The sequence below is a fragment of the Pinus tabuliformis genome, chromosome 4_2, assembly GCF_031772625.1.
Source record: "Pinus tabuliformis cultivar Carrire ecotype Pingquan chromosome 4_2, CPIR1, whole genome shotgun sequence".
Classification (NCBI taxonomy): Eukaryota; Viridiplantae; Streptophyta; class Pinopsida; order Pinales; family Pinaceae; genus Pinus; species Pinus tabuliformis.
In genome coordinates this window covers 1,188,474,421-1,188,486,954 of record NC_142304.1, presented here as the reverse complement: position 1 = coordinate 1,188,486,954, position 12,534 = coordinate 1,188,474,421, and the positions used below count along the sequence as shown (strand labels likewise).

The 12,534-nt window shown below is 43.4% G+C and overlaps 1 protein-coding gene across 1 annotated transcript in view; it reads left to right on the top strand.

Moving 5' to 3' along the window:
• Window positions 1-12,534, top strand: part of LOC149173927 (uncharacterized) — a 374,409-nt gene that overhangs the window by 154,602 nt on the left and 207,273 nt on the right. The window lies entirely within an intron of this gene.

The following is a 12,534-nucleotide window of genomic DNA, read 5'->3' as shown; positions in this document are numbered from 1 at the left end:
TTTTACAAGGGGATAGTCGCGTATATGGTATACGCATTTTGCGTAAGGGATATCCGCGTATATACGCTTGTTTACATGGATGCAGACGCGTATATGGAGTTTTGAAGGAAATCAGTAGGGACAAATGTTGGTTGCAGAAAGTCTGATATGGGTCTGACAGAGATCATCTGGCACAGGTTCAGGGGGAGCAGATAATCTTCCAATGATGCATTGTTGGCATTATCTTAAAGCTTTTGGTTCTAGTTCACATTTGGTGTTGATTTCAGGAGGAACAAAGGCGAAAGGAGAACAGAAGGATCTCTTGGTTGCTGATCTGAATGGTGATTATCAGATGCTGCTAGTGACTTTCATAAGTCTTGTCATATATCTCTTTTGTGGTATCTCTTTCATGGTGTCAAGGTCATGTAACGGCCTATTTTGGTTTCCCCACTATGCCTGGGATGATTGATGCAATATGATTGGTTGTCAGATGTAAATTTTTGATGTATCCCCACTTGGTTGGGTGGATGAGTCATTTTCTTGTTTATCCTCACTTAGTTGAGAGATGGATGTATGTATAAGTCCTAAGTGATAGGAAGGTCTTTTATGATGTATAGAGTCATGTTCTTCTTGAAGAACATCTTTTGTAGACCTTGCTTACAGTCAGGGAGAGCATGATCAGCACACTTCAGAGATTCAGCATGTACTCAGAGGGAGCATGGACAGATTGGTACATCTTGGCATATACAAAGGGGGAGATTATTCAGAGATTTCAGCAGGTACTCAAAGGGAGTATGGACAGTGGAATGATTCAGCAAAGGAAGAGAATATCTTGGTCCACCCTTTGCCCTTGATGTCAAAGGGGGAGAGTGATTTGGTGTTGTTGCCATCAAGTCCAAAGGGGGAGATTGTTGGCATTATGATGCATGTGTTGTACTTGATGGCAACCCTCTCATAGAAGAATATCTCACTTATGTATAACTGGGTGAATCTTCAGAAGAGATATCAGATGTGACTGATGGAGGACAGCTCAAAGGAATCAGATGATGAATCTTCAGAAGAGATATCAGATGTGACTGATGGAGGACAGCTCAAAGGAATCAGATGATAGTTCTAAGTGTGACAAGTTAGCTTTGCCATCAAGTCCAAAGGGGGAGATTGTTGGCATTATGAGATAAGTGTTGTCCTTGATGGCAAACCTCACTGATGACAAATCATAGTACAGAAGGTCAGCAGCAAGGAATTGATGATCAGACTATAAGAAGAAGAGAAAGTTCATACACGCAGGTTCGTTAAGCCCAAGTCGCGTGTACACGCAGGTTGGCTTCAGCAAAAGAGCGTGTATGTGGAAAAGTACCTTTGGTCCATGGCGGTTAGTCCTTGGAAGTTGTGCCTATGGTTTCGGACCATTGTGTCTCGACGGGCGTGTCGATCCCTAGTTTTGAAGTTGATGGTATTGTGTTACTATGGTTTTGGCTCTTGGTATTGAGCAAGGCCTAAGGCTATATAAGGAGAAGGAAATCATTAGGCAAGTGCATCTGAAATGACTTGAATATCTGATGAAGCATTAGATCCAGTATGCAGGTTATGGGTTGATGATGCATTGCTTGATCTGAGCTAAGGAGAGATCTCACCGGTTGATGGAGAACAAGATCTAAGGAGAGATCAGGATCAAATGGTTTGAAATGAACTATCTTTATGATGCTTATTCTAGATCTACATACTGACGCATGTATTGTTCTATAAGTGTTATGAGTATGACTGATGTCTGGTACAGCTGCAAGTTATGAGAAATTATTTTTAGATCTGTACGCGGGTTGTCTTTGGCAAAAGCGCGTATACACGCGGGTTTGATTCATCGAAGTAGCGTATACATTGTAAAGCTTGATATTTGAAGTTGCAGATGGATCTGATGGTTATTACAGAGTTCTGTGTCTGCTCTGTGTTCTGGTGACTGTTGTTAACAGGGTTTCAGTGATTCAGAGTTTGATGATTGTTTTGAGCTTCAATGATAGTTATGGGTCCAGTATGAAAATTGGATGAAAAGTGGCCTTTCAGATTATGTGTTGTGCTTCAGTGTATCCAGTCTGAAAATTGATGAAACGTGGTACCTGGAGGTGAGAAGATTGTAGGCAAGCACCTACGTACTAGTATCTAAGCTAGTACAAAAGCTAAAGGAGATCTTTGGAGCATTGTAGCAGGTAGCAGCCTGCGTACTAGTAAATGGATCGGCTAGTACAAGAGCAAAGGGGGTTGTAGCTCCCGTACTGGTATAAGACTGCACCAGTACAAATATTGTAAAAGGATTTTCTTATTAAGAAGAAGATTGAGATGAATTGCAGCAGGTGGTTTTCACCCACATTGGGTTTCCACCTTATATCTTTGTGTTCATGTGTGTGGCTCTTGTGTGATGTTCTGTTCTGTTATTCTGCACCTGTTTACTGTTAATATGCTTAATAATGATCTGATGCATTTACTGAAGATTAAGCTAACTGAATTATAAGATCTCTGGATATACGCGAGTTTCATTAGACACAGTAGCGTGTACACGCGGGTTCACTTAATTGAAGTAGCGTATATGTTTCTGAGTATGAAATTGAAAAGTTTGATTGATCTGATAATACTGATTCACCCCCCCCTCTCAGTATTATTTCCAACAGTAAGTAACTGATCCACCCAACTATTGACATCCTTGTCAGGCTAGAAACCCTCCCGATGTTGAAGCTCTCTCTGCCGCTATTCTGTGCTCCCTCTGCTGCCTCTACATTGCTGTAACAACTCTGTGCCTCTCGCACTGCTGCAAACCTCTCTGTGCCATCGTGCACTGTTACAACCTCCTCTGTGCCTCTCGCACCGTTGCAACCCTCTTTGCGTTACCTGGGACTGCTGCACTCTAGCACTCTCTGCCGCTTCATCCGCATCCACTTCTACTGACATCCGCCATCTTGCTACTGTCACTTCGAGGCTCCCGTAGCTAGGTATGATCCAATTAAATCCCGCCCCTCATCGCTTGTAGTCCTCCTGACTACAGGTCGATGTCTCCCCACCTCTTCTCTAGAGGTACATGAGCACTCATGGCACAATCGTCATCCTCCTCTACCTCCTTTTCCGCCTTCGCTGGCGCTGCCTTGGAGTCATATGCCTCTCCCTTATTCTTCTTCCTCGGACACTGGTTCGCATAATGCCCCAATTCCCCACAGTTGAAGCACTTTATCTTGGAGAGGTCCTTTTTCTTCCTCTTCTCCTACTTCCTCGCAGATGCCAAAGCTACATCGTCTTCCTCTTCTTTCTTGACCCGGGCTCCTTTGCTTCTACTTCTCGTCTTGGTCAGCTATCTGATCTCTTCTTGGCGAAGAGCTGCCCACAATTCTTCCCAATCTAGAAGATTCACTCTGCCCAGAATGCTCTGGACGAATGTCTCCTACTCCTCGAAGACTGCGTTTAGGGTCGTCCTAACCATCAACTCCTGATCGGCGTGGCCCCTATGGAAGTCAGTTGGTCCCAGATCTCCTGTAACCGGCTGAGGAAGTGATCTACCTGCTCCCCCTTCTGCATCTAGTACGACCGCAACTGATTCTCCAGTAGCATCTTCCTCTGCACGGAAGTGCCTTGATACAATGTCTTCGAGGTATCCCACATTTCCTTTGTCGTCTCCTTCTTGGCAATATGCTGGACCACATGATCCTTGACTCCATCAAGGATTATGCATTTCGCCTTGGCCATCGCATCCTTATGCTTCTCATTGTCAGTTGGGTCGACTGGGATAGCCACGGTTCTCAAGGTGAAGGCCTTGATGCGATGTTTATCTAGAACGAATAGGATCCTGGCCTTCCAAATGACAAAGTTGGATGCCCCGTCCAACCTGTCCTGATCCCTCAGTCCATTCATGGCCATCTTTCTGCTCTCCCTTTCGACTCCTCTAGGTCTCTACTTCCCTCCTGGAAGTCCTCTCTTCGACTCCTTCTGAGTTGCTACTTCCCTCCTGGAAGTTCTCTGCTAGACTCCTTTTGAGTCTTGATTTCCCTCTTGGAAATCCACCTGCCAACTGTTGAGTCGCACCTCTCCGATCTCCTGTGCACCTGCAACACTGATCTCGATTTCTTGGCTAGATATCCGCCTAGGTAGTGGCTCCCTCTACCTTGGTTTTTCCCCGTTAGGTACTGTTCTGTTTCGGCAGCAACAACACCCTACCAGCTTCACTCCCCGCAATGTGCCCACAGCTTCCTATGCCCCAACAATTGAAGGACTGAGCCTCTAGGCTCTTTCACTCTCGGGAAGGCTAATTTGCTCCCTTGGCCAACTGCATCAACCCTCCTGGTCTCCATGTAGCTCTTCGTGAGCCTCTTCTACCTGTTTCTGCCTCTGCGCTGTCCTCTCTCTGGCTCGAACTGATGACAGAGTCCCTCTGCGTCAACCCTTCTCTGCTGCTTTTTGCCTAGGAACAACTTCTGTCACTCGGGACAGAGGTTTCTGCTGCAAATTCTTTGATTTAGCTGGCGCCTTCAGCTCTCTTGTGATCTGCAACGCTTTGATACCATGTTGAAATTTCTAAGTATTACCGTTAGAATTTTTATCTGTATTCTCTGGTTTATTTCACATACATGTTTAATTACTAACAAGATATTTAACCATATAAACACTGAAATAAACACAATACAGTCTCAACTATCTACAGATCAACATCTGAAAGAAATAGAAAACCACACAAGGGACACCGTTATTTTTGGACAATCGTCCCCTGAAAAACCCGACTTGGGAAAACCGGTGCAACACTTTTGAGGTTTTTTATTATTAAGTAGCTTTTCTTGAGTACACTGGGTGCCAAACTGGCTCACCCGACAGAGATAAAAAATCTGGTAGTAAAATACCTCTCTTCGGAAGCAGATATTCTAAAAGTCTGCCCCATGAAAACCTCTCCAGCACAATCTTGTTAAACACACACATGGCAACAACAAAATAGGAAAGGTAAACAGGAGAGTACATGTATTATTAACAAATGATATACATTTATAGTACATGGTGTGACCCTTGGATTCATATTCCAAGTGGTCTCTTGGACTCCATTTGGCTGTTCAGCTTCCACACCAAACCTTAGAGGATTAGGTGTCCAACATTCCCCCCCTTAATCCGAAGGGTTATGTATGAGTCCAAGAAGAGAGCTGTAATACAAAATGTGCAAAACATGCATGGCAGCACTAGGCTGAATGTGCTATTTGAAATGTTGGTATAAAGGGCGGTGGTTTAAGGATGACCACCAACACTGGAACGCTTAGTACAGTTCCCAGAACTCTTCCAAGTCTGGCATGAAGCTCAAGTCTTCTGTTAGAGGACGTGCTTCTGATGTTTTGAAGAGGGAAACCTTCAACCATGAAAGGGAGGTCTCACCCCGCATAAAAGGGAGAATCTCAACCTGAAAAGGGAGGTCTCAACCTGTGATGGTTTAAGGATGACCAACAACTCTGGAATGCTTAATGCAATTCCTGGAACTCTTCCAAAACTGGCAAGAAGATGAAGTCTTCTGCTAGAGGAAGTGTCCCCAATTCTATTCCTGGAACTCTTCCGAAACTGGTAAGAAGCTGAAGTCTTCTGCTAGAGGAAGTGTCCCAAATTACCAACTGAAGGCATGCTTAGGGGCATCTTTGTCTCTGGCTACAACTCTGAAACTGGTGTGGCAGGTTGTGGCTCAGGCTCACTTGATGTGGCTTTGAAGCTTGTAGATGACCATCATTCCCCCCCCTGTCAGATACAAGGTGAGATGATGGGGAAAACTCAACTGCAAGATTGTTCAATACTCTAGAACAAGTTTTGACATATGACTGGAATATCTTCTTGGCTGTTGATGCCCATTGCCAAGAAGCGATCCATCCAAGATGAATCTTTGTTCTTGCAGGAGGTTTGTTTCTGAAGCATCTGTTTGAAGAATGACTAGTTTTATGACAGTGCTTACATGGATGAAGATCAAAACAATGATCTTTCAGATGGCCAACTCGATCACAGTGTTGGCATTTCACAATCTGTTGCTGTGTAAGAGGGACAGAATCTGAAACAGCTGAAGGTGAACTGTCATGTGGAGCAGGGGAAGATGAACCGTCGTGAAGAAATCCAACACTTTGAAATCGAATTGGTTTGGAGTAGTTTGGAATATGAAAGGACACATCCTTGTTATATCCAAGACCAGTTTTGTGCTTGTTGTGGACAAGCTCTTCCCAAGGTCTGATGACTGACTTGGGAAGTGCAGATTGAATTTCTGCATCTGCATGTACAATTGCTGCTTCATTGGGTATTAAATCTGAATGAATTGTAACATTATTGACTTGCTGCTGATGGGTTGCTGTCTCAATGTTCTGAACAGAAACAGGTTCAGAATGACGATTCCATTGTTGTAATTCTGCTTGCTGTAGCTGAGATTCAAGCTGCAAAAAGTCAATTTTCTCTTGTGCATTTTGTAGACAACAATGAATATCCGTGAGAAAATCCTTGCTGATTTTGACTGTATTATCCATAGTAGAGAGTATTAGATTGTCCAATAACTCTAAGATTGCACTAATTGGAGCCATTTTTTTTAGCAAGTCAATCTCAAAAAAATAGTAAAACAATGAGGAAAAGATGGACACCAATTGCTCTTTTATATAAACTTATGGCAACAACTTCAAATCAATCTTGGCAGCTTGCAATAGATTCAACGCACAAAGAATGGTGATACCCGGAAAACAGACTCCTCATGCAAAAGTGAATTTTCTCCAATTCACCTGAGAATTTAACTTCCAACAAGGCAACAAGCAATTCAGGCCTCAAAAAGATATGTTCCTGTACCAGCCTTGAATCCAAGAGAACTTGTCCTGGCAACAACTTCAATCTAGTTCAATAACAATCTCTGATATGAACAACCTTTAAGAAAATACACCAATTCGATCCACAAAGGATAGTCTTGGCCTGAAACAATTTCCACTGAACTCTTAAATAATGTTGGATATTTCCTCTCAAACAGCGCAAACAATTCACATTGGGTGAGTAAAATATCAGTGCACACATAATAATAGCTTCAACATTGCATTCTACGTAGACTCAAAAGGTTCAGTAATGGCGTTCTGGTGACTGGAGGCATTGGTGTTATTGCTAGAAGCTTGACAAATGGAACAAGTCAGACACCATCCTCATTGCATGATGCTTCACAATCAAACTATGTGAGTAATGGAGACTCTAATGGAAAGAGTTCAACTTTAGCAACTGATTTTTTCTTCAACGATGAAATTGATGCACCTCAAGCAGTTCCTTCTAAAGCTGAAGTAGGTCTTCCACCTCTAGCCATTGCAAGTACAGTTAAAAAACCACTGGTAGCAAAGAGAATTGTTGGAAATAAAACTGGTGGGCTTGGTGTCAAAAAGGCTTACAACTAAGATGAAGGAGGATCTTTATGATCAAAAGCCAGAAGAACCTGCATCTACTAGCATTCCTTCAAGTGCATCTACAACAGTACAAGATGCCTCTTGCCCTTCTCTGTTCACATACATGGAGAATAACTCCAATTCAAACTCAAATGGTGGAGCACACATCTTTGGTCATGTTCCTTCTCTTGTAGCTGGAGAAACCTTCTTAGCTGTCTTAGGCTTCGATGCAGGTTAGGCCTTCTTTGCCGCAGGAGCCTTCCCTGCGGGCTTTGCCTTTGCAGGAGCCTTAGTAGACTTGATGGACTTAGGCTTCTTCGCCTTCACTGGCTTGGCAGCCACAGGCTTCTTAGTAGGAGTAGCGTTCAAAACTGGGACCCTGTTATATATTATGACAGGAGAGTATGTGGACCATTCAACACCGGCGTGGTATATGGACAAACTGCAGCAACAATGTTTTGAGTTGGGAGGATGGGATACGATGGGAGTGAAAAACCGAGAACGATGAGTGCATATGTGCACAGGGGAGTTGACGGTGGTGGAGAGAACAGAGGCAACGTATGGCAAGTCGTGGAGTGACTATTCAAAAATTGACTATGGTAATAACACAGTCCATTCAGGCCTCAATATTGCTTTGTCATAATACATAGCATTTAATACTAACGCAGAACAGAGAATATGAAAAACTGCATAAATGGCATAACGCGGGACAGAGAATATGGAAGAATGCATAAATGGGGAATTATTTCATACTGATAAACTCATAATCCACGAGATTGTAAATTTCATTCCTGTGTTATGATGTTGGAGGAAAGAACCTGAAATGGGTGATTTGGTGAATTGTTCGATATATTGTTTTTTTTACACGGACAAGGAAGAATTGCATCTCCCTTTCATTCCTTCCGCGGGGAGATGAAAAGATTCAGTACTTTGGATCGGCCCAAGGCTTGTTCTTGGTAGATATCCCTCAAGGCAGAAATACTCTTTGCAATCCGCTCACTCAAACATTTTTACAGCGTCCCCCTATGTCATCCATAAAGATCCTTATGACTAGAGGCATTGTGAGCTGGAAAGTGGATACTCAAGAGACCTACAAAGTGGTGGCTGTGGGCTTGTCCCCTTCGAATGATGTACTGCAAGTGGAAATCTACGAAACCAACACAACAAGGCGTTAGGGAGATAGGGAGCTGCAGAGAAGGGAGTGTTAAAGGAACAGGAGCAGTGCTTAGACCCTATGAGCGCTGATAAGCTGACCAGAATAGCATTTTTTTTTGAGCAGATTATTACAGAGAAACGGCTAAGTGAAACGACTGAGCAGATTCAGAAATGGCCACAAATAACGCTGAGTGAAGGAGCGTTTCTCTGCGCAGCAATGAAATAGGAGAATACTGGTAACGCAGGCTGATATAAAACATTTGAATTTGCAGACCTAGGACGCCAATTTTTACTATTTCAGGATTATGGGTAGAGGTGCAGGACTGACATGCACATAAAGGCCACAGAAAAAGCTCACATAAACAAGTGGCTCATACTTGAGTAGGGCAGGAAATCGCCCGCTTTGATACCATGTTAAACACACACATGGCAGCGACAAAATAGGAAAGATAAACAGGAGAGTACATTTGTTATTAACAAATGATATACATTTATAGTACATGGTGTGACCCTTGGATTCATATTCCAAGTGGTCTCTTGGACTCCATTGGCTGTTCAACTTCCACACCAACCCTTAGAGGATTAGGTGTCCAACAAATCTGAAGCACTGCGTCAGACCTCCTGGCCTCTGCGTTAGCCTGAAACCCTCTGCGTCAACCCTATGATGCTCTTCGCAGCCTCTTTGGCCCTCTGCGTCAACCCTCTGAGGCTTTGCGCAGCCTCTCTGGCCCTCTGCGTCAACCCTCTGAGGCTTTGCGCAGCCTCTCTAGCCCTCTGCGTCACTCCTGCAGCCTCTGCGTGGATGACGTAGGCCCATTTGGCCTCTGCGCAGTCCCTGCTAACCTCTGCGTGGCTCCCTCTGGCTCTGTGTCTGCCTCTCTGCTTCTACGCTGGTCTTCCGGCACTATCTCTGCCTCTCTGCCTCGTACTCATTGCCCCTCGCTGCAACTCTGATCACTGATTCGATTTCTCTTAGCAAACCCCACTCTAGAAAATCAAATGACTGATCACTCTGGTGTATTCTCCAATTGACCCTCAAGCCTCCTCTTATACTTTTTCTGTTGAGTCTTCAACGGCCGAGATTACATCTCTAATCAACGACTAAGATTAGATTTGGCTTGATCCATGTCCTTTAGAACCTTCTAACCCAGTTTTATATTAATACCCATTAATATTTTTATTTTCCTAACTTTAGACTCAGGAACCCATTAAAAATATTAACTATTTTAATATCTCCTTCACCGAGCAGAATTCCCCAAACCATTTCTGGGTCTTGGAGATCTCATGTGCTTTAGCCTCTCCACCAATTTTCATGGCTAGAGCACATCTGATGCTACACCAAATCAGCAATATAGTCTCATATATACAGGCCAAGGGAACGACCAAAGAGATGTGGCTAAGGGAACGACCAAAGAGATGTGGGATGCTCTCTCCACGCTATATCAGGGTACTTCTTAGCAGCTGAAATTGTTCTTGGAAGAAAGGTTGAGATGCATCAAGATGCAGAAGGGAGAAGGCATAGATCCCTTCCTCACCAGGATTCAAGAAGTCCGAGATCAACTTGCAACGGTTGGGGTAGCGCCTCAATCATCAGAGTTAGTACGGTTGGCACTCAACAATGTCTCATAGGATTGGAAAGTTCGTCCGAAGTATATTGGGCAGAGACACGCTACCAAGATGGGACATTATGTGAGCCAATTTGCAGTAGGAGGAATTGAGGTGAGCTTTGCTTAAGAGCTCCATCAGTGGCAGCAGTAGCAACGGATCGAAGGGTGTGAAGGAGGAGGAAAATGTTGCCCTAGCATCGAAGGGTCCTAGTCAGGGGCAGAGGGAGAAAAAGAAGAAGAAGGACTTGTCAAAGGTCAAGTGCTTTAGATTAGGTGAGTTTTGTACTATAGTACTCAGTGTCCTCTCAGGAAGAAGGACAAGTAGGAGAAGCAGGATCATGGAACAACGTCCATGGAGATTGACAAGTTGTCCTCCTGGCTGGTGGAAGAGTTTGCTATGTTCGCATATATACCTCTAGAGTGAGGTGGGGTGACTTGGTGTTGTAGCCTTAGAGAGCTACACTGATGGGCAGGGTCCTTGAGGAGTCCACCTCATGGATCATTACCTGGCTACGGGGGCCCACAGTATTCAGTAGCAGGATAAATCAGTGGCAGTTGATGTAGTTAGATTCTTCAGTGATAGTGAAGAGGCTAGTAGCAGTCAGGACTCAGGAGACGGATGCATCATACTGAACATAGTTGATTCAGTATTTTGGATGCTTCTCAGTTGCAACAGCAACATGAGAGAGAGTTGTAGTGCAGATGTAGATTTGGAAGCAGTATAACAGTGTCAGCAACAACACAAATGTAGCATCAGAGTTGTGCGGTAGTTGATGGACTGTGGATGAGGGAATAACTCAGTGACTAAAGGAACAACACAGTGACCGAGGGAGCAACACTGTGACTAAGAAAGGAACGCAATCATTTCCAACAGAGTTTCTTGTAAGACATCAACAACGTAATAGAGGATGGTACAAAGACAAAGTGTTGTGGAAGGGTGTGCAACACTAGAACACAGTCCGCGCTAAGAGGGAGCGTTAATTTTTGTAGCATCAAATGTGTTCTAGTCACGAAACTTGGTGGAGAGGCTAGAATACATGAGATCTCCATAAACTAGGAATCATTTTTGGAAATTCCACCTAGAAATGACTTAATTAGATTATTAACTATTTTTTAATGTTTCCTAAGTCTAAACTTAGGAAAACTGGTTAATTAATTAGAGTTATTTAAGTCAAGGTGAGAATTCTCAAGAAGCTCACACCAATCGACTTGGAATTAATTTGGGCCCTTGATTAAGATCTAATCTTGGCCGTTGGTGCTCCAACAGACGATTATAAGAATAAGTCGATGGGTAGATGGAGAAGACACTTGAAAAGTTCGATTTTCAAAAAGCAGCAACAATTGCCGGAGAACCAGAGATCGAAGCAGAGACAGTGAGGGGTAGGGACAGTGAGGCTAGAGGAAGTTTTCTAGATCCAACGAGTGCATTTGCAAAGAGGTCGAAGTTTCTCCACGAGGATATGTAGTCCTAGCGTATAAGCCTCAAAGGGCAGTTCGAGGGCAGACGTTTTCAGTTCCAGATGCCGAGCAGAGGTTCCAGAGTGTCAGAGAGACATTTTCCCAACCAACAGTAGGCAGGACAACTTGATTAACAAGCGATTCAAGTAGCAGTTGCAGAATGGAGCTTCAAGTTGATGCAAGCCTTGTGTATACCTAGTGGGACGACTTGCTTTTCAGAGGCAGTCCAGTGTCAAAATTGCCTAGAGTGAGGGTAATTTCCCTCTAGTTATTTTTTCTAGTATTTTCTCTGCAAGTTAGCCAGATTTTGGCATCCATAAATTATACTTAGATTTCATTGCTACATAATGATAAAACCCTCATTTGCTCCACCAGTTTTCCCAAGTTGGGGGTTTTTCCGGGCACATTTGTCCAAAAATAACGGTGTCATTTTTATGTGTGTGCTAGATTTTCTCTGATTCCAACGCTATATTTTTTCCGTAGTATTTATTTGTGAAAAGCATAGTGTGAATTATTTGGTGTTTGCCATATCAAACTGTAAATAACTTAACGATTAGGAAAATAATTTTGAATTGTAGTGATAGATGAAATTTTCACCCTCACAACAACTGCCTAAGGGAGAGATCACAAACTCAGTGTGCCCGACCAAATTGGTCTCATAGTCATCATGACCTAAGGGATCACTCTATGCCTCATAACCAAGTGTCGCGATCAAACTGGTCTCACAGTATCATGACCTAAGGGAGTGACGATCTTCTTGACAAATCCATAGGTCTCACAACCACAACCTAAAGAAGATTCATGATACTATACAATCAAAGCTCCCTCTCCAAAGGGATTCTTAGCCATTCCAGGGTTCTCACATAAACATCAACAACCTGCTCAACAACAGGAAAAAAATAGCCATGGTGGATTTCAACACTTGATCAAACGTTCTAGTAGGCAACAAC